This window comes from Ixodes scapularis, unplaced genomic scaffold (assembly GCF_016920785.2).
Source record: "Ixodes scapularis isolate PalLabHiFi unplaced genomic scaffold, ASM1692078v2 PGA_scaffold7__128_contigs__length_106722199, whole genome shotgun sequence".
NCBI lineage: Eukaryota > Metazoa > Arthropoda > Arachnida > Ixodida > Ixodidae > Ixodes > Ixodes scapularis.
The window spans coordinates 14,540,786-14,562,590 of NW_024609882.1; the positions used below are offsets into that span (position 1 = coordinate 14,540,786).

Sequence of the window (21,805 nt, forward strand, 5' to 3'; positions counted from 1 at the left end):
TGACCGCAAACTTTTATTCAAGCGCAAAAAAAGGTCGGCCCTTAGAAGACGACGTGTAGCCTCAACAGTGCTCTGCGCCCAAAAGCGTGTAGCGTCAAAATGGCGGTCGTTTCCTTTTTGCTCCCTACTTCCTCTCTCGCTTCTCGAGCGCTCTCCCCCTTTCCTTCCCTTCTCTCCTCTCCGGCGCCTCCGTCGACGCGCCTACGGGCCAGACCTTCCCAATGTATGGCTCTGGGGACGGCCGCCGCTCGCGTGCTGCAGCTAACAGGGTCCGCGATTGTACGTTGCACGTCACTCTCTTAGCTACTTGTGCCGGAGACTACAATCACGTACTGTGCGATGTAGGACGCGTTATAAGACCGTGCGTAGTGGGCACATAGATACAGGTTGAGCAATTCTAAATTTAATATAAAAGAAAAACGTATAAGGTTCACCGTGCATTTACCAGGCTCGGCGTACAACAGATAAATCGTCAGGGTAAGTTGTCTAATTAACTCAAATCTGTTATTTAACTTTTTTAATGATTGGTTTAGGGGTCATGTTGCAATTGCAGTACTGGCGGTGAATACTCTAGAGGCTAAATCAATTAAAAGAATTCCCGAAAGTGTCGTAGCTTTTACATATTAATCGCTCGATTCGCACCTTTTGTAGCCCGATTTAGAAATTGCGTGCACATAGAGCGCCGTCCGCGGTGACGCTCATGAGAAGAGTGACGTAGTCGTTTCAGACATCGTCGCTTGCGTCGTCTGCGGACCCACCAATGACACGCTGCCCAGGGACGACATGATCGACGAACGTTCACCCCTTTCAACAAAAGCTGTTCGAATTAAAACAAGCAGTATATGTGTGTATCTGAAGGTGTTTGATTGTAATTCGAACATTCTTTTTAATAGAGAGTGAGAGACGCGTGCTGTCTTCACCACGTTATTATCAGTCATGGTGGACACTATGTGAGGGAAAAATCATCATGCTAAGTTGACTAACGAATTGTTTAGTTATAGGTTTGTGAGGTTCTGTTGGAATTGCGGAATCGACGACAATTTCAACTAGAGGTCAGTGAAAACATTTGCGAGAAGGTAGTTGTTAGATATTAAGCGATCAAGTTTGGCGTTTTCTCGCCCGATCTTCAAATTGCGCGCAAAAAGAGCGCATCAAGCCCTGCCCACAATGACGCTTGAAAGATGACGTAGTCGTTTAGGTCACGTTGTCACTGGCGTCGTCGGCGCACCCATTACGACATAGTTGGAACGTCACTCATTCAGGCGTCATTGTGGGTAGGGCTTGCGACGCTAGTTTTGAGCGCCAATTTTAAATCGGGCGAAAAAACGCGAAACTTGTATCTATTATTATCTCAAAAATTATCTCACCTTTCGCAAAAATTCTTAGATTGGTCGGGTGTCTAATAGTAATAGCTATAAATACCACATTACATCATGACCCCTAAATTCACCATCTAAAAAGTGAATTACAAGATTTAAGTTAATTAGCATAACCCCCTATTTCTAGAAAATCTGATGGAATGAAAATTAAACGGTAGCATACCCACCGGATATTTGGAGGCCCGGAGTTCAAATCCTGGCGCCGCCAAACATTATGTCTTCAGCGGTTTCGTAACATTTGTTCCATCCGATCAAGTACAGTTCTTTCATCTGCACATTATATATATATATATATATATATATATATATATATATATATATATATATATATAATGTGACATTGGGAGGCCCAGAGTTCAAATCCTGGCTCCGCCGATTTTCGGCTTTCGGCGGGTTCCTGAAAACTTTGATTCTTTGATTCATTTGATTAAGTACGGTTCATTCATCTGCACCATATTCGTTTATATCCTCCTCGGAGACCACGTAAGATGGTGTGAAGTGCCCGTGTTGTATGTATATATATATATATATATATATATAGTTAATGATGAAGATGATACCCTGAATGTTCAGAAGCGCGCCCCGGTCGGTGAGGAGTGGCCTCTTGACCACTGGGTGTTGGTGATGTTGTCAGCGTGTAGTGAATGGTTTGAGGCGGTCGGCGGGAAGCACTTTTCGAGAGCGGCGCCTACGATCCGTAGAGATGTGTACGGACTCGACGAGGTAGTGGACCGGAGATGTCTGGGTTAGGTACTCGTTATGGACCAATGCAGAGCGGAAGAACTTTTTGACAGCGGCCTTGTTGGCGTGCGGGCAACGAAACTAACGCAAGGTCCCCAGGATGGAGAAGGGTAGTTTTGTGCATAGAGTCGTAGCGTTGTTTATATTGTCCCTGATATTGTGTGGTCCGGATCTGGGCGAGACAACGAGTGTCTTGTGTACGGCTGATATTGCCTTGCAGAAGTGACTCGCGTTGTGATGAGGGTGGGGGAGGGAATACAGCATCAAGCGTGTACGTAGGCTGTGTTCCGTATGTAAGGTGAAAAGGTGAAGCCAGTCGCAGTCTGTGTAAACGTATTATAGGAATATGTGACAAATGTTAGGATAATGTCCTAGTTAAGTGTTCAGGCAAAACGTACATCAATATCACAGCGGCGAGGGTGCTGTGGAAGCGCTCTGTTAATGCATGAGTCTGTGGATGGTAGGATGACGTGGTTCTGTGAACAACGCAGTGGGCAGAGAGCACCGCTTCAAGCGCATGAGAAAAGAAGATTCGGCCCTTGTTACTAAGCATGGCACATGGTGACCCATGGCGGAGGAGTAAATTATGTATAAAGAAATTCGCGACTTCGGTTGCGATACATGTGCAAAGAGCAGCCGTTTTTGCAAAACGTGTGAGATGGTTCGACTGCTGTGACCACCCATCTGTTGCCGTGACTGATTAGAAGTAAAGGTTCAAATAAGTCGATGCCTATCGTGTTGAAGGCTCTTGAGGAGGGGGGGGGGGGGGGGGGGGTACAGGTAAAACATTCCCAGCTGGTAGGCTCGCACGATGTTTGTGCTGTTGGCGTAAGCAGCGGGATGTTATATATTTGGCAACAAAAAAATAGAAACCAGGCCAAAAGAAGCGTTAACGAATCCCTGGGTACGTTTTAAATAGTCCAAGGTGTCCCGCAGTTGCATCATCATGAAGAGATTGCAGTACAGCAGGTGGCGGTGAAACGTGGTATCGCTAACACCCAACGATCACAATCAAAGCTGTAGTTGTGACGGTATCATATATTGTTGCGAAGCTCCAAGTAACGTAGCTGGCGTCTTAATCGGCTGTTGGAGCGCTGCGGGGTTCCTTCTAATAGATCGATGATTTTTCGAATTTGAGGATCGTTACGTTGTTTTGATGCGATGGCAGTGGTGTGAAGAGTAAAAACTGTGGGTACGTTTCTCTCAATGCTAAGAGGATTTTAAAAAAATTCTGGAAGAGGAGAGAGAGATAGGGCGTCTGTATCACTGCGCGTGCAACCAGACTTGTACATTATTGAAACTTCATATTCCTGCAGACGTAAGGTCCACCGACCAGGTTGACAAGACAGGCTTTTAACTCTAGCAATTCAACATTACATGTTAGGGTCGGTGACCAAGGTAAAATGCCGGCCATAGAGGTAAGGATGAAATTTGTTGATCGCCCATACCACAGCGAGAAGCTCCTTCTCAGTGATCGTGTAGTTCGCTTCAGCTTTACTAAGGGAGCCATTCGCGTAGGCAGCTCGTTGTAACAGAACTGCACCAATGCCGGTGTCTCTAACGTCAGTGTGCAGTATGGTCCAGGCGTCGTTGCGGAAGTGTTAGAGAACCGAGTCAGACGTGAGAGCTCTCTTGACCGAAGTAAAAGCGTTTTCACAAGCGGATGTCCCAAAAATTGTGGTTTCACGTTTAAGAAGATCAATAATGGGACCACCGATGTCAGCCAACCCTCGGATGAACCTTCAAAGCACGAAGGCAGTCCTATGAAGCTGCCCAGATATTTCTGTCTCGCGGGTCCTGGGAATTCTTAAGCGGCTTAAACCTTATCGGGATCAGGGCGTATGTAGTCTTTCCAAACAAGATCACTCGAGATTTTAATTTTTCGGGCAGAAAATGTGCACTTTTTTGTGTTGAGTTGTAAGTCAGCATTGAAGAGGCATGAAAGCACCTGGGAAAGGCGCTGCAGATACTGGTGGAAATTATCGAAGAAGATTATTATATCATCGAGAAAGCATAAGATCGTTTTCGGTTTAAGGCCTCGAAAAATAGTGTTGACCATACGCTCGAAGGTGGCAGGCGCGTTGCACAAGCCGAACGCCATAACCTTGTATTCAAATAACCTATCGAAGGGAATAAATGAAGTTTTTTTTTTTTTTTTTTTGTCGCTTTCAATCATTGGGACTTGCCTGTAGCCAGATCCTAAATCTAAGTAGGAGATATATTGGGCACGCTGAAGAGAATCTAAAGCGTCATCTATTCTAAGTAGTGGATAACCATATCTCTTTTCGGGTTATGTTGTTAAGAGCGCGGTAATCAATACGAAAGCAAGTTCCACCGAATTTCTTTTTGTCGAGGACCACGGGCGATGCGAATGAGCTCGTGGAGGTCCTGATAATCTATTTGTCTAACATGTCATTAACTTGACCTTGAATAATAGAGCGTTTCGATGCCGAGTCTCTACAAGGACGACGGTGAACGACAGAATCACTTTCGAGATAAATGCGAAGTTCTGTTGCATCCGTGCGAGTGAGTCTAGAAAATACAACGTCAAAGTTTCCTCGATATTTCTAAAGGAGTTGCCGTTTTCTCGAAGCGTCTAGGTCGGGACTATTAGTGCCAGTTAGGCTAGTGCATGATTGGCTAATGAGAGGGGGAAACTTTGCTTCTGTGTTAGGAAGAGGTGAGAAAGACGGAAGGTTCCGTGGAGCTGCAGTGACTGATTTGGCACCTTCTGGTATTAAAACTGATTCTGCGGACACATTAGCTGCCTCAATGAGTGTTGTACCATTTAAAAAGCGTATGGACTGTAGATCAAAGGAACGATGTCCAGTCCTTTAGAAAGAAATGAAGTGGAAGGTTCAAAAACATATCGCAACTAATCGGCTGTGCTGATATTTATGTTAACAGCTGAGATGCGTCAAACAACGGAAACCAGTCGGGGTGGCTGAAGGGGAAGCACGTTACGCTTTTCACTCGCACCACTCGTTCTATGAAAAAAGGGCTTCGTCGCACGCGGCTTTTCTCCGTTCCTGTCTAGCATCCGACACTTCCATAAACACTCAAGTCCAAATAATCCAAACATGGCGTATGGGATCATTTCATCTCCTGAAAAATGGAGAAAGCGAAAATTGTAGTCGTTTAGAATCATATATATTTTGAAGCATTTGTTGCAGCACGTCCCAGAATAAAAAGGCATCGGTGCAATATATAAAACAATGCACTTTCTTTCAGCTTGTTGCATAGTCGACAGTTTACTGTTCAAGGGGTAAATTGTCATTTTTCATCTAGGTGTGTTTTTGCAAGTGAGGTGGATCTGTGTGATTTAAAGAAAAACGTCTCGGTTGAGGGAGGTACTCCCATCTTCTCAACTCGCTTAAATACATCGCTTTCCAGTTCTTGAGTAACGCATGTAAGATAAACTGGTAGCGGGAACATGCTTTCTATAATGATTCTCGGTGACACTTTTCTCGACACACTAAACAAATATTCGAATGAAAATCGAGCTTCGAGGAAATTAAAGGTATAAACAATGTCCTTCAAAAAAGCCCAAGACCTGCCCTGTAAGGTTTCGCCCATTGAAACGACAAGATAAATTAAACTTCCTGCAAAACGTAGTTCGAGCATGACTTTGAAAGAAAAAAGGTGATTGGCATTTTAGGAAAAAAAATTGTGACACCAATCGGCGAAAAAACCTTTGACCTAATCCCAGACAACCATATTAAAGAGGCAGGAAAATGTCATCTTTTCTAATAGGCCCGCAAAATCGAGCATCGTATGATTGTCGCAAATATCTTGTGGAATTTTCGTACGTTAGTTCTAGCACAGTGAAACACTTGAAGTATGTACATAAGCTTCAACGCAGCAAATATATTGCAGGCACTGGCTCTGGTAAAAATTTACCTCTCTCTCTCTCCTTACACGCGTCTGTCTTTTTTTCTTTTTTTTTTTTATGTGGTCGTGTAAGATGCCCTACTATGAATTTGTGAGAATGGTACTCCGAGATATGTAAAGGGTCCCGATTCCACGCTATCCCAGCAAAGAAAGAAGGTTTTGTGGCCCAGGAACCGTACCAGCAGCCGTTGCATTTGGATGGATTTACCGAAGCTCCTGTGACTGCACAGTAATGTGATGTAAGGTCAAGTGCTTCTTCAACACCTTTCTTTTTAATTTTACACAGAAATGAGAGATGGTCATCTGCGTATGCAAGGACTTCTGTCTCAACATTCATCAGGAAATATCCATGAATACTTTCTCTTTTAAGTATGCTAGAACAAAACGCCTCAAGGTACAAAGCGAAAAGAAGCGGTGATAGCGAAAGCCTTGCCTAGCGGGGGATCCTATTTGAATTTTATCAGATAGTATATTATTGATTACCAGTCTTGCTGAAAACTTGATGTAGCAAAGTCAGGTTGCATGTAAAAATGTCGTTTCCGCGTTGATATACTTAAAAGCTTTTTCAAAATCTATTTGTACAAACGCCACTTGTTCGTTGTTGTCTGATACGCACTCTTATATTGAACGAGTTACATGTATGTTTGTTGGAAGAGTTCTGTCACATATTCTGCTGGTATCAGCTTTTTGATTACCGACTGTAGTATTTCATTTAGTACCTTCGCGAAAAGTTTACAATCAACATTACATAGAGGTATATGTCTATACCTTTCCATCATTTTGAACACTACAGATAGGCCTATGTCTATAACTTCCATCATTTTGAACACTGCAGGATCTTTGGTTTTTGGTAATATTACCCCGCGTCCACAGTAAAATAAAGATGGCGGAGTTTCTTGCTCATAAGCTTCCTGGAATAAAGCAAGCAAGACGAGAGATAGGATGTCCTTGCACTTTTTATAAAATCCCCCACTAAGACCATCAGGTCCAGGTGTTTCGCTATTTATTTATTTACCCTCAAGGCCCCGAAGGGCATTGCAGAGGGATTTGTGTGTGTGTGTGTGTGTGGGGGGGGGGGGGGGGGGAGGGGGTGACAAAACTGCAGTTGTTAAGACATTGAAATATAATACAGTAATTAATGTACGCTTGCCCAGACATTTCAAAAATATGTTATACAACGTTATAACAGGAATGCCACTTAGAACATGATTATTCAAAAACTAACAAACAAGGCATTATTAAAATCAGTAACACTGGTTATGGAGGCTATGTCAGCAGAAAGGCGATTCCAATCAGAGCTAGTGCGAGGAACAAAGTAGTTATAGTAAGTGTTAGTTTTGTAATTGGGGATACCGACTTTGTACAGGTGATCTCCGCGGGATGAAACATAAGTAGGTGGAGTTAGAAGTTCACGGCGCATGAAAGGGTTATTACGATAAATCTTAAGAAATGAACTCAGGCGGAATATCCGTCCACGGTTCATTAGTGGGGGTAAACCGAGGCTATTTTTCATTGAAGTAACGCTGGATGTACGATGGTAATTACAGAGTATAAAGCGTGCTGCGCGATTTTGAACTGATTTCAATGTTGCAATGATAGCGTTTTGACCGGGGTCCCAGATAGACCATGCACACTCAAGCTCAGTACGTATTAAAGTAGTATAAGGTAGAAATTTATTGGCGACCTTTATTTTAATCAGGGTTATGTGCCCATCAATTAACTTTCGATCCGTCTAGTCCGGTGTTGGGATCAGTGCAGCGGTTGCTCAACTTCTACTTTTTATTTCGTTGGTACCGTTTTCCCAAAAACGTTGCCGTAAATTCTGATGATTCAGTGAGCGTCGATTTATTATTGTTAATATCTACAATTCTTTTTTAAGTGTAGCGTCTTTTGCCCTCCAGAGATTCTTTGAGGTTGTTGGCCCAAGAGGAAGCGTTTCTTTTGGGGGCGAATTCAAGCCCCTCAGTAGCTTTCGGTGTCGTGTTTTTGAAGTTGAGCCCGCAACACATTGATATCGTCACTATATCCACCTGGCTTTCCACATTCATGCTCATGTAACGTTAATAATATTTTTTAAAGATCACGCTGTTCGTGCTTCTTAAATTTTGATCAAACTATAGAGCGCTCGATTGTTAACTTTTGTTACTTATTGTATGAAACTGTCCTATTTAATCAAACATTTCCCTGTCCGTACTCTGGGTTGCGTCGGACAAAACCGAAGGAACCTTTTTTTTTAATTGATCGTCAGTTAGACGCTTTAAATTGAGTATCCAGAACTCTCATTGCTGGTTAACACCTTGGTGACTTTGTTGACCGCAATTTCCTCATACCAGACAGTAAACTGAGTAGAACACCGGCTTAACATAGCGCTTGCTCATATAATAAATTTCATCTCCTGGGAAATTAATCCGATCTAGACGTGGTAATGTGTTCAGTCTATCGCTTCACCTCTCATGTAAGCTAGATCAACAAGGTTATAATCTTGAAGCACACTCTGAAGAGCAGCGGCACTTCCTTCGTACCTTGTTTGTGATGTACATCTATCGTCTGCCTACGAGCACAGCTAAAATCGCCCATGGTAAGTAACGTTCTATTTGTGTTAAAAGTGGTCTTAGAAGTGTGAAGAAAGATGTTCTAGCTTTTGGAGAATCAGGGGCGTATATGCATATAAAGTGCGACGTCATTTGTCTAAATGTAAGGTCACGAGAAGTAGCCAGCTTTCCAGATGAATAAGCACAGAAATTGATGTCATATCAAGTTGTTCGCGAAAAAAAAGTAAGCAGCCAGCAGAAACACCAATGGCTTGACTAACGCAGATTTCGTATTCCTTCAAAAAGGGACCTAACGCCTCTGCAATTCTTTCATCTGTCGATAACTTTGTTTCTTTTTCCGCCGCGATGTCAAATTTTTCCTGTTCAAGAAGCGCAACAGCTGATATTGTTTCCTTTTAGGCCCTCAACCTCTAACATTTAGGGGTAGTAGATGTCAAGTAAGGACGGAAGACATTGGGAAGTTTAAGGTGTACTCAAGTCTTCACCTCGGCTGTCCTCGATCACCTGAGGTTCGCCGGTGGCTTGGAGTATGGCTTGAGTCGAATTCCAGCCAGCTTCCGGTCTATTATGCATCAGGTCGAAGACACCTCTTCGGCTGGGGAAGCCTTTGTGAAGCAGACAGTGGCCGCGGCCTGTGGCACTCCAGATGGTAGCGCAGTCTTCACAGCTGACTCGATAACTTCGAGCTCTACTTCCACCTCGATGTTTTCTTTCTCTTGATACGAAGTACCGTCCTCAACGATTGTTGACTCCGATGATGTGGACGACGTGTCGTCCTTATCAGGTGGTGGAGCTGGCTCAGATAGTCCTCCGGGCTCACACTTGGCGTCGGTGACGGGTGTTGCATCGGAGAGCTCTGGCCCCAGATATTTTGAGAAACCTTTCGTCCGTGGAGTGCGTCCTGAGGCATTGACATCCCCTGTGGCATCCAGGAGCAATCCAGCCTGGTCGTCAGAGTCTCGAGTTTTCGGTCCAAGGAATTTGCTGGCATACGTTGTGACGCGAGCATCCCCAGAGTGCCCTTATCGCCCACATCTTGAACAACGAGGAGTCTTGTACTGGCGGCGTTCGTGTCCAACCTTGTTACGCCTGAAGCACAGGGGAGGGCAACCGGGTGCGACGAGAAGGCACTGACATCCGTACATTTCTAGATGTGACAACTTCCCAATGGTGATGCCTTCGTGAAGCGTGATGTATTCGAACGTGGCTCTTTATTCTCGCAGATGATGATGATGCCGTGTCTCTAAAGCTCATAAACAAAAATTATACGTGTACGCCTGATGAGACAAACAGTGAGAGGATTTCTGGAGCATAACCGAGCAGGTACCACATTCCAGCAAGCGTGTGCTTGCTGGCACGCGGCGGCGTGTGCTTCCGGAACACCCCCGATTGGATACATTTCGTATTGCGCATTAATAAGAAAGATAGAAAACCCCAGAAAGTCAAGGTGAAGCGAGGCAGTGGTTAGCACACCCGGCCGGACATTGAGAGGCCCAGAGTTCAAATCCTGGCTCCGCCGTTTATTTTGGCTTTCGGCGGTTTTCGCAAAACTTTGATTCATTCGATCAAGTACGGTTTATTCATCCGCATGTTCGATTATTTCCTCTTTAGAGACCACGTACGTTGACAGGAAGTGCCCGTGATATATAGAAACAAAGAGAGAGAGTGAGTGTGTTTTGGTTCAATCAACCGGCATAGATTTGCAGAGCGGTAGAAACAAAGTCCAGAAGCCGTAGATGCTACGATCTAGTGGAAACGACCAAGCAGCCCCAAAATTCACTTTTTCTGTTTGTTGTTCAGCGATGAGGAACACTATGCTGGTGCGCTGCTGCGTCTGGACTTAACTCAAACTATTCACTTAAAGCCAATATGTGAATTACCGTTAAGTTGAGCGCAACGTCAACTGCGTAGAATTGTGCATAGTCACTGCACCTTGCCACACTCTCGGATTTAGAAGCATCTTCCTTCGAGTTGCTCGCGACGCGGCACAAATTATTCGGAAATAATAATTATTTTCGCGCAAAACTGGTCAATTCTGCTGAAAAGATCGAGCTCCTCCGAACGTTCGATTATAAAGTAATCGAACGTTTTCTTTTACCAATTTTTATAATAAAATCAAAAAAAGAACGAAGCAAAACAACGAAAATATTGAAGCTCGAACTGCGCAACTTACGAGCGAGAATTACTGCAATTAGCGTGATTGATCTAAGGTAACCACAACCAAAACTTTGCTACTTTCACTTTTCACTTTCACTTTATTTCCTTAAAGACCCCTTCGGGAGGGGTATTACATAAGGGGTGGGAGAATATATAAAAAAAAAAACAATAACTTTAACAATAGGTTGTTACGTTGGATTGATGGTTGACACAGCTTCAGCAAACCTTAATGGGCAGGTGATCGTAGCAACTTCGCCGGGAAGGCCGTTCCAGTCTGTTGCAGTACGGGGGAAGAAGGAATTGAAAAAAGTGGCAGTTCGAGTGCGGTGACGGGTGACCTGCAATGGGTGACCTGTTCGGAAACAGGTCACCCATTGCAGGGAACTGCTCAGAGGAAACAAAAAACTACACCAGAGGAAACAAAAAATCAAGCCAATGCGATTTTTTTTTTTTTTTGGGGGGGGGAGGAAAGGGGGAAGGCCTTTCTCCGCCCCCCCCCCCCCCCAAAAATATTTTTTTTTTGCGCAATTTTAAAAGAAAGGTGTAAAATAGGTCTTTGCAGGGAACTGCTCAGAGCGAGGCGAAAGTGTTTCAACCATCGATGTCCCAAGTGTGACGCATCATAATTTAAAGAGCGAGTAAAATCTATATCGGCTTCACTCAAGAAACAAAAACGAAAAGATGTCCCCCTGTGATTTCATCACGTCGTGGCCGCAACGCGACCTCGTAGCTGCGCGCCCCCCGGACCGAGTTCCGTTTGTTTTACGAGGGAGCGGCGTCCGCTCGTAAAACCCTCGTGAATCAAAGCCCGAGATGACTCCGAATGGAGACCGGCTTCGACTGCGCGTTTATACTCTTCACAATGCTACATTGGAATCGGGACGACCGACCACACGTAAGAAGAAAAAAACAATAAGACGAGGATCAGGCATGATTTGAGCGGAACACTCCCAGTTCAAGGTTCCGAAAAACAAAATGAAGGAACACGGGGTCGCGGGGGGGGTACCATTTTTGTCTCGCGGATTGGGGTACCATTTAGAACGCCACTGTGGCAGTTTTAGTTTTGTCTTTTTTTTTTTCTTTCATATTTAGGAGGTTGTCAGTTCAGTGGGGGGAGAATCCGATATTCATGTCGGAAATACGATTTCATCGTACGCGTAGAAATGTCCGTTTTCTCGCGCAGATCGGACTTCTGCGATGTCGATCGTGAGCAGCTTCCACCTTCGGGTGCCCATCGACGTTCGGGCGAGATCTTGAAGCCATGGCAGTCCCTCAAAGATCAATAATCAGGATTACTTGAAACTCAGATGGGGAATTGATGTCGTCCTGTCGAATGCGTTCACAAACTACCGAAGAAAAGTTCGCGTCCCATAGAATCTAAAAGTCATTTATGCGTAATACAATGTTGCTTTTTCGAAAACATTTATACGGAATTTATAAATACAACTAATCGAATTACAACTTAATCTCAGAGCATAAGCGCCTTTGTAACTAAATACTCGTGCAGTGCTTGTGGGACAAGTAACGAAGAAATTGAAATTACAATTTTTCGACACCTCCGAGGGTCATAAATAACAAATGTAATACGAAGAAGATGGGATGATGAGTATACCTTCAACGAAATGCTCATCTCGCAAACCGATTTCGTCGAAGTAATCCTGTTGGAATGGTCATGAATTCCGATGTTCGAGCGCCATTTCCTTCCGGAATGTTAAGTCGAACTTAGTCTCGTGATTCCCGAACCTTGTCCGGTTTCACTTCGCGACAAGCTCTACCTGCCGACATAAAAAAAAATAAGTTCATATTTCTATTATATTCGAGATCTGGGCAATTTCTTTAACTACCACTTCATCCTAAACGTGCGTTTTTCGACGGCCAGCCTAGTGACGCTCCATAAAACAAAATTCACAGGGTCTTTTATGTTATTCCTAACACGATTGAAGACGAAAGCCGAAGCGCCCATGCAATAAAGAAAGACACATGATTTACTTCATTCACTTTGATTCCTGTTAATTCACTTTATCATACTTCTTAATCCCATTGCCTCTTATTGGCCTGAGTGGTTACCTAAACGCGATAGCAAACCTCCGAAGACAGCGCGCTCTCTGACGACGCACTTTTAGCGCCGTTTCATTGGCCCACTCGAATCGCGGAGTCGGCTGCGGCCCCGGTGATAGCCAACCTCCGGTAAACTGGCATCCCGTTCACCAGGAAAAAGTGACCCCCACCTGGGTGCCCCCATGTTGTACAATTTTGACCACCAGACACGTGGCCGTACCAAATCCCGAGGCTTTTACGCAAAACTGAGCCGAGATATGTATTGCGATCGCTATACAAAATCATGATAAACTATTTTTTGAATACTGTTAGCCCCAGTGTCTAGCTCCGATGAAAAAAAACCCGGAATACAGCACCGCGGCTGACGGCATATAGCGGAGCTATTGCGAAGCTGCCAGAGTTTTTTCGTCGTACAAGCACATTTTGGACTTAAAACAAACGAAGCATAGCCTACCTCGTCGGTACTGTTATTAAAGATCAATGAGCAATTATTTGTGCTCGGTACTTCGTTAAAATCTAGACGTAAAACTCTAAGGTCACGTGTCTAGTGGTCAAAAATGTGCCACATGGCGGCGGCCAATTGGGGGTCACTTTCCGCTGCCAGTTTGTCGCTCTAAGCCCCTCTACCTCGTTGCTCCGAAGACAGCGCGCTCTCTGACGACGCACTTTTGGCGCCGTTTCATTGTTGCCTTTCGTTTTGGTAGCTTTCATGACGCCGACGTGTTTTCTGAAGGTCGACTGTGCTCCGGCGAGCGAGTGTGTGCGCGACCGAGTGGTTACCGCCCTTGATTCCCATGCGGATGCCCAGGGTTCAAATCCTGGGAGTACCGCGTCTTTTGATTATTTCAGTTAAGTGTTCCGGTAAATTCGAGAACCCTGTTGCTGGTTCGAGGTCCGAATGTTCTACGCGCCGAACCTTCTACGCCAATTGGTTCAGAAGCCGAGGCGTGTACAATAAGGGGCTCCACGTGGCGATCTGCGGTCAGTCTCGCCCCAGCGCTCAATCCTGCTGCTACGCCGCCATCGACGCCCGCGACACTCTGTTCTTATCTTCTGTTTCCTTCTTGTTTTGGGCACAAGTTGGCCTCATTAAACGTTTAGTTTGTTTCCGTTTTCATCGCGTCATCAATTAACTCTCGTGACAATTGTTATTCGCCTTAATAACGAAAACATCGACAATTCGCATTTTTCACAATCCCTCCGACAGGAAGAAATAAAAGAACGGACCAGTTATTTGATTTCTGCTTGTCTGAAGGTTCCTAACCTGGTCGCCTGCACACTTTCGCTCCTTGCAGTCTGTATTGAATTTGTTTGAGATCAGCGTTCGCCGCGTGTTCGTCGAGTGTCCCTGACTAGGCCGTAAACATTTCAAGGACGAAGACCAAGTTCGAAGAAGGAGCTTCCCAAGGCATCGAGTGGGCTATCGGGAGGATCGGCGTTCCGTTCGGCCTTTGAGGAGGCAATTCGTAGGGCTCTCGCAACTGGCCCTAAAACCAGTCAACCAGGAGCAAGATGGCAGACAGCGGAGGTCTACTCCGATCTCTTTACTTCCCACGTCAGTTTTTATTTTGCTTTCTTTTTGTTTTAGTTTTCTACCAGGACACTGGGTGAAAGCGACGCTTTACGCGCCACGATCACGAACCCATCTTGTCGTCTAAAGCTAACTCGAAGAAATACAGCAGAAATAGGAAGTGTCATTTAGAAACTCGAGGGATTTGCGGACTTCAGATGGTAGACACCGATTTTTGTTTGGGGGAGAGAGCCGGCGCCGGTGTATTTTAGAGCGAGAATTCGTGTTCTGCATGTTCAAAAAACAAATAGAACTTTAAAAGAAAAGTGGTTAGGAACTGCGCAATGTTCCGCTCGGGCGCACCAGCCCAACATACACGAGCGAAAGCGCAGATTGTGATTCGATAAGTTCAAGGTCGCGAGATAAATTTCCCGATAATAATAAAAATGCAAAAAACGATCTACATCAACAACCCACTCGCAACCTTTTTTTTTTTTTTGCCTATTTCTTTTTTTTTTTTTCCACAATCAGACTCTAAAATACCTGATTCATCTCAACGTTCACGCTGTAAAGGTAGCCAACACGCTAAACGATGGGGCCAAATATTGTCGTGGATGAAAAAGGCTGGACCAGCGTAAAACTCAAAATAAAGGTTTAATCGACGAACTTATGTCCGAAGCAAAAGAAAGAACGAGCGTCGAGAAAGCAGCAGCAAGCGTCGAAGACGGCAGCAGCGAGCGCCGAGGCGTCGGCGTAACAGCTGGTTAGCGCCAGGGTGCGGGAGTCGTCGTCGTTGGGAGAGAGAGAGTAGGCAAGGTCATGACAGGCTCTGTATCTATTGCACTCGTTATCTAAAATATTCGGCCTAGAATGGTCGAGAGATAGGACGAGACTAGCTCGGCAAGGCCGTGCTGGCCTCCTTATCAATTACACTCGATATCTCGAACATTGAAATCGAACTTCGAATAATTTGGGGCAAGAGTAAACGCGAATCTTGCAAAAGTACGGAGCCAGCGTTCGCCCATGCAAGCGGCAACATTCTAGCGAATGAAAACAAAACCATATTATAATTGTCGCCGCGTCCCTTCTTTAAAATCCAAGTTAAGGTAATTATGAAATTTAGTCAAAAAGCTGCAAAATACACATAAACAAAACCACTTGAAAGAGAACTTTTTCAGCGCTCTCGAGTGGCAACCTACGTTTTGCGAAGTTGCTAACGAAACGTCCGCTGGCCTTTAGAGACTTACAGGAGGCGCCTTTCCGGTTCACCAGACTCAATTAGTTCGTGCTTCACTGAGCAAGCGTCTGTCTTATGGCGATGACCAAAGGTGGACAAATTACTTTTACATAGTGATCAAATTACATCAGTCTGTGCCATTTTAAAACTCCTTAAACGACGAGTTAATTCCGTTGCAAATTAACGCATTCTAAAAGTAATGCCATTATAACTGTCTTACATTTAGGACACAAAGTCGTTACTTCGAAATCACCAAACGTTGCCATAATACCTGCCCCTTTTTACATTAGGACGATTTGTCTTGGCTGTGCATTTCTCCCTCCGAATGAGATTTAAAAAAAAAAAAACAATTATCATGAAAGCAGCGCAAATATGTTTTATTGACTCATATTTATTTTTGATTTTTTCCACTTTTTCTAGGTTCAGATTAGATATTTCACCTGTCTCTTTCCTCGAAAACAAAGTCTTCAAGTACTATTTTCCCGATTACCCGAAGGCTCGAAAGCTGAAAAGAAAATTTAGGGGGTTTATTTTAATGACCGTCATAAAACAATTAATTAAACTGTTAAATTACCTTCCCCTTATTTCAATGATTTACATTATCCATCGATCATTTACGCATCCCTGTCACTTTAGAACAGTAATTTCCTCTGGTGGCAACACGAGGTCATTTTTTTTGGGACGTTTCCTGACTCTTGGGAGTCATCCGAGGAGTAGCGCCCACAGCGAGCAGGCAGCTTGAACTGGCGCCGGTTTTTTTACCCTGTTTGTCGTACGATCGCATGCCACGGGAATCGGGCACTAAGAAGAGTGGCGCAACCCGAAAATAAACACCCACATTATTACGCATCAAAATCGAACCTACCATGAAAGAATTTTATTTGTTAATTTTCTGCGATGAGCTCTCGAGGGCAATTTACCTAACCTGCGTTCCTCTTAATTTTCTGCCAGGTTCAGAATTTATACTCGGTTTCACTAGAAGCGCTAGCAAAGCCTTCTCGGCAAACGCAAAAATCCTTCTAGTTTTTTTGTTGTTGTTGTTGTTGTTTTTTTTGACGAGCATGCTTTTAGTCGTGAAGCCAAATCTGGTCGGTAGGCACGTGCAATGTACAAGCACCCTCAATTATTAGAAATGTTATCGAGGAAAAACACTAATATTTGCACTATTTACAGCATTTGTGGATAGGCAGATAGGCATTCGTGGATAGATCAACGATCGGTGCTTCGAGTGCGCCAGCGCATTGAAGTCAGATTTAAAGTATGGCTTTAGCATCTCCTATTTAGATCGCGCTTTTATGATAAAACGAAGTGTACCATCGAAGTGAACCCGAAGAAAAACGAGGGTAAGGAAATGGAACCAGTGCTTCTTCTGGGTGCTTCGCCACAAGCAGAGTGTACGAGTGGTGAAGCCATTGCGGCAGGAGCTTCCGCTGATTGTTCAAACCCAACCTGGACGATTCTCGCCGCTTCATGGTTTCTCAAACATCTTATAGATGTGCGTCACCCTTTCTAGTGTTTCCAATAATTGCTTCTCGAAATATTAACGGCAATAGGTCAAAATAAAGTAACCGAAAAACAAAATCGTCTTCGCTGGGTTTCTTGTTCGGTTGGCAGTTAGATATTATAGTTGCATTTCGATTTAATTTAAAAGTAGTAAAATCACTTAAACGTTATAAAAAAAAAAAAGCGAAGATCGAGAATCTAGACAAGCAGCGAGCAAACATATTCTCTGTTCGGTCTTTACTTTTTCTCGGGACTCGAGGCCAATTAAGCTGTACACGCTCCTGCTGGAAAACAAGACGTGCGTGAAATCAGTATATCGTTCCAGGATTTTCTCGTATGCGTGCCTCGACAGAAACAGCCTTAACTTTTTCTCTGGGATCTCAAGCGCACTTTCGTGTTTCTTGATGCGATCACCTTTCCGTGAAATTTAAATACGCGATGCATTCGTCAAACAAGTGTTTTCATCTATACTTACGGTATTCTTTGAACTTGCATAAAACGGGCCACGCTCGCGTATATTTTTATCGACTTCAATATTTAAATCGTGAAATTCTTTACTGCCTACTCTTTTTAAAACCCCTCTCTTGCTTGGGATCGATGAACAAGACAGACTGCGTTAGGCTGCTCCCCTCGCAGTCTCGCAAGTACTCGGGGAGCAAAGGCTACGCGCCTGGGTTGCTTGCCTCGGACAAGTCTCGGCAGCCAAAGCGTTCGAGACGAGTCGGGCAGCGTGGTGGTAGCACCAGTTCCAGCACTACCTGAACATGAGACCAGGTACGGTCACTCCGCGCGTCGTACCTTACCGTAAAACTCGTCGAAGGTTGCGCGCGCAGGGTCTAAAAAAACGGTGGTCTCTCGTGATAACTCGCAGGGTAGAAGATTTCAACGCTAATAGGGAGGGGGGGGGGGCTCGGGATCCTAGCGTTCCGTGCCTTCGATTCGAATAAATTTGGAACGTGTTCGCCGGATTGTTCTTGACGAGGCCAGACAAACTCTTGCCTCAGACTGCGCTAACTCGGCGTAATTTTAGTCTAATGAAAGATTCAAGAATGTTCGGGCTTTCGTTTCACCGTGCACGCCACTGGGAAGCGTAGTGGTTGTCCGGCACTCGAACAGCGACAGGCGAGGGTCTGTCTCTGAGCTTTCAAAGCCTCTCGCAGCAGGCGAGCCAGCGGCGCCTTCCACTGCGCCAGTGCAGCACTGTGCCTCCTCCGCTAAATGCAGAGCCTAGTTCTGTTTTTCGCCACAGCAATCGGGGCAATCGAATCTCGAGGCAAATAAAAGCACGGCGGGGCTAAGCACACGCAAAAGTTTCACATATGTTGTTTTTTTTTTTTTTTTTTTTTTGTTTTACATTGTGCTTTTTTTGACATAACACCCAGTTATGACCCGGTCCCCACTAACGCGACAAACAACAATATTTGTTCGCCGACAAAAAAAAATATTTTTTGCCGATTCGAGAAATCTTTTGCAATACCGTGTTTCTTCTATATATCTCCAGTCGTCGCCATTTAGGGGCGTTCGAGGGAAAAAACGACCATTCCGAATGTATTTCTGCTCGTGTCCCGGCGACGGCAGTTGGGCCCTCGCGTACTTCGCTCCCCTTGTGGCATGCTTTGCTCCTGGATTCTGAGGAATTCGAGGCCCTGTTCGCTCTACGTGGAGCGTCCTCGGCGCTCCGTAACTGGGAGTGGACTCGCTACGAATTCTGCCGAGTTTGGCCCATCGGCCTCCGAGCTCGTCCGCTCGGATGGCCGGGCGCACCCGCCGGCACAAGTGAGAACGGCGTTTCTTTCGAACGGCTCCAGCTGGCGCTAGTTGCTTTTCTTTCTTTTTTTTTCTCTCTGCAGCGATAGTTGTTATCGGCTCTTTCCACCACGGCAGATGAAGTTCGTTGTAGTTGTTGTATTTTTCGAGGTAGAGTATAGGGCGTCCGTAGTCGATATTGCCAAATGCTTCAAAAACATCGCCCGCCGCCGCGCTGTTCTCATGATTGGATCCTGGGTAATTGGAACTGCGTGGCGTGTGCGTTTCTACAGCCGGAAGCTAGACCGCCCAAATATGGTGTCCCAGCTGTAGACCTTTAAGGTGCACCAGGCAGTAGCGATGCACGACCGCACGCCGGTGCGATGCTCGTCGAAACGGGGAGAGTCCGCCGCGTGAAAAGCGTGAACAAGGAGCTACGCCACAGCTTCGAGAATCTGCTTCATTGACATTTGAAAAAAAAAACCTCTCAATGGCCACGGTTGCTGCGACGTGGCGAGAGGACAGTATGTATCATTCTCGAGTAATTCCAAGTGTAATCGTACTCAGTCGTAGCAATGAAAAGCTTCGGGTAGGTGTAAGACGCCGCTCCATGGAAATGGTTCGGACGTACCAATGCCTGCATCGTCGCATAAGGCCACCTCTATGCAGCTAAAAGACGAGGCCCCAGTTGGCATTGGAAGTCGATCCAGGCAGCGCCAATTTCGATGGCGCCAGCGAGTCCCTCGCACTCACCTCCATCGTACTAGGCTCGGAGCCCGTCGGTGGCACCACCATTGATTGACATCGGGCGCGCGAGCCTTTGGAAGAAACGCCCAAAAGGAGGAATATTGAATCTCCTACGCGGTGCTCGAAGGCCAGTGTTTTACGATGTGCCGCGATCATTATATCGGCTGTTGGGAGCTCGAATCGGTACTTATCTCGCGTTCGAACACCCATTAAGATATCAAACGTGCCAGAGCACCCGCGGCTGAGATGGCACGCTCTATCTCGTTGTGGACCAAACGAAGGAACTTGTCGTCATTAAGACCGTCCTCGAGGAAGCCCACAAGTTGAAAAAAGTTTCATGTTGAGAGCGGTTTTCCCGGAGTGAGCAAAGTCCGCGTAGCAAAGCCTTCGCGCTTGTCGTCTGCTAAATCCAACTTCATCAAACCGCCCCCCCCCCCCCCCCCCCCCCCGTAACTGTAGGAAACTCTCGTCTCATTGAGCTGCACTACGTTTTTCGCCGAGCGGAGTCACTCTCGACACCCAACGATTTCTTTATAAGAACCGCGAATGCTGTCAGTTTTAATGTTTGAGCACGAGCTATTTGACGGGCTTCCAGAAAAGCAGCCAGAAGGTGCCGACAACTAAGAAGCGAGGGAAGGGCCCTTTTTCTCTTTCCGTAGAAATCCATGCAAGGTGGCGAGGGGGATGGCTACCGGTGGTGCCACTCGACCCCAGCGAGACCAGCGTCGATCCGCGATTCAGGCTACTACCATAGGTCTCGCAACGTTTACAAGGCGCAAGGTGACGCCAAGACGTCTGCCGCTCGACGACGACTCTCACCGAGTTAGGCGTGATTGCCGCCTGGGGGCGGGCCGGGAATCCTCCAACAATGACGTCATCGAGAGACGTCAAGACAGCTAGGTGCCTGAGCGCGACACCCATGTCCAACCATAGAGTTGCCATAATGTACGCTAGAGGTTCAACTGGCGCTAGTGCCTATGCGACTTCCGGAAGGCAAATTGAAGCGGACAGCAACCAGTCTACTTTTCCGGTGCTCCCGTAGATTCTTATGGGAAAACGCGCCTGCATTTTGTCTCTTCGCCGAAAAAAGCTATGAATAACTTTTTGCTATCCGCTTCCGTTTGCCGCTAGAGTGCCTTCATACACACACGCGCTTTTGCTAGTTGAACCTCTAGCGTACACCATAATAACTCTATCTGCCCACTGACTTGGCCGTGAACTGTCGCGGCTATCGCTATTGCTGTACTGTGTACTAAGACAGGACTGCTCCAGCAGACGCTCGTTGCTTTTCGGCGCGTGCTTTGGCTGCGCGTGAGGAATTTTCGCCCAAGGACGCTCCGGGGCGGTTCCCACTGGCAGACCTCTGTCGCTGTGTGCGTCAAGTGTCAGCTGGTTGCCATAGTCGCAACCCCCATATACTTATGGGAGCAAACGCTGTTCTATAAAACGGCTCTCTTTCAAAGGACGACCCGTAGTTTCTTTTCCGCAGTTTTAGGCGTTAAAGTGCTCACCCGAAAAAGAAATTATCGCGCGTCAAATTTTTCGCTCAAAAACTAACGGTATCGTATGCGATTTTCGTAATTGAAAAACTCGCGCGAATAAATTAGGAGACACATTAGTTGGAGACGTGCGGTGATTAAGGCAATTTCAGAAAGGCGCGCTGTAGCCTCCATGTCCCGAGTCGAGACCGAGCAAACTATTTAAGCGAAAAACAAAGCCTTCATTTTACCGTAAACATCTTTCCAACGTCGCATAATTGTTATTTAGAACGTACGCAGCGTCCAATTATTGCGTCCCTCCGACTTAACGAGATTACAAGACCAGGACATCCAACGCGCCTCGGGGTTACCCTCGCGTTTGAGAACCACTAACTGTTCATCACGAAGCCTGTATCCCGAGTTAGGAAGAAAGCAACACGTGCGCGCTCTACTTCGCTCGGCTAACTATGCCGATCATAAAAATAATGAAATGTTCCAAAGGCTATACCGCAAATTACCCGAAGGGCGGCGACAATTCTGGGAAGATATAGGTACACGGGCTGCACGTGCCCGCCTCAACGCCGTCGTGTTCGTTCACTTCTCTTTCTTGTCACTCGTTTTTTTTTTTTTTTTTTTCGCGCTGTTTCTAAGTTTGCAATGAAATGTTCCCCGTAAATAATCAAAATTAAACGTTAACCTAAAGTAATCTAATAGAAAGGGTACTGTACACCCACGATGTACCGTTTTCTTTAGGGTTTTGCTTTCGACGCTAACACCTTGCAGCGCGTGGAACTGCACTGGCGACA

General features: G+C 45.6%; 1 protein-coding gene across 1 annotated transcript in view; it reads right to left on the bottom strand.

The window, feature by feature from the left end:
• Positions 1–21,805, bottom strand: part of LOC8052045 (soluble guanylate cyclase 88E) — a 150,364-nt gene that overhangs the window by 127,493 nt on the left and 1,066 nt on the right. The window lies entirely within an intron of this gene.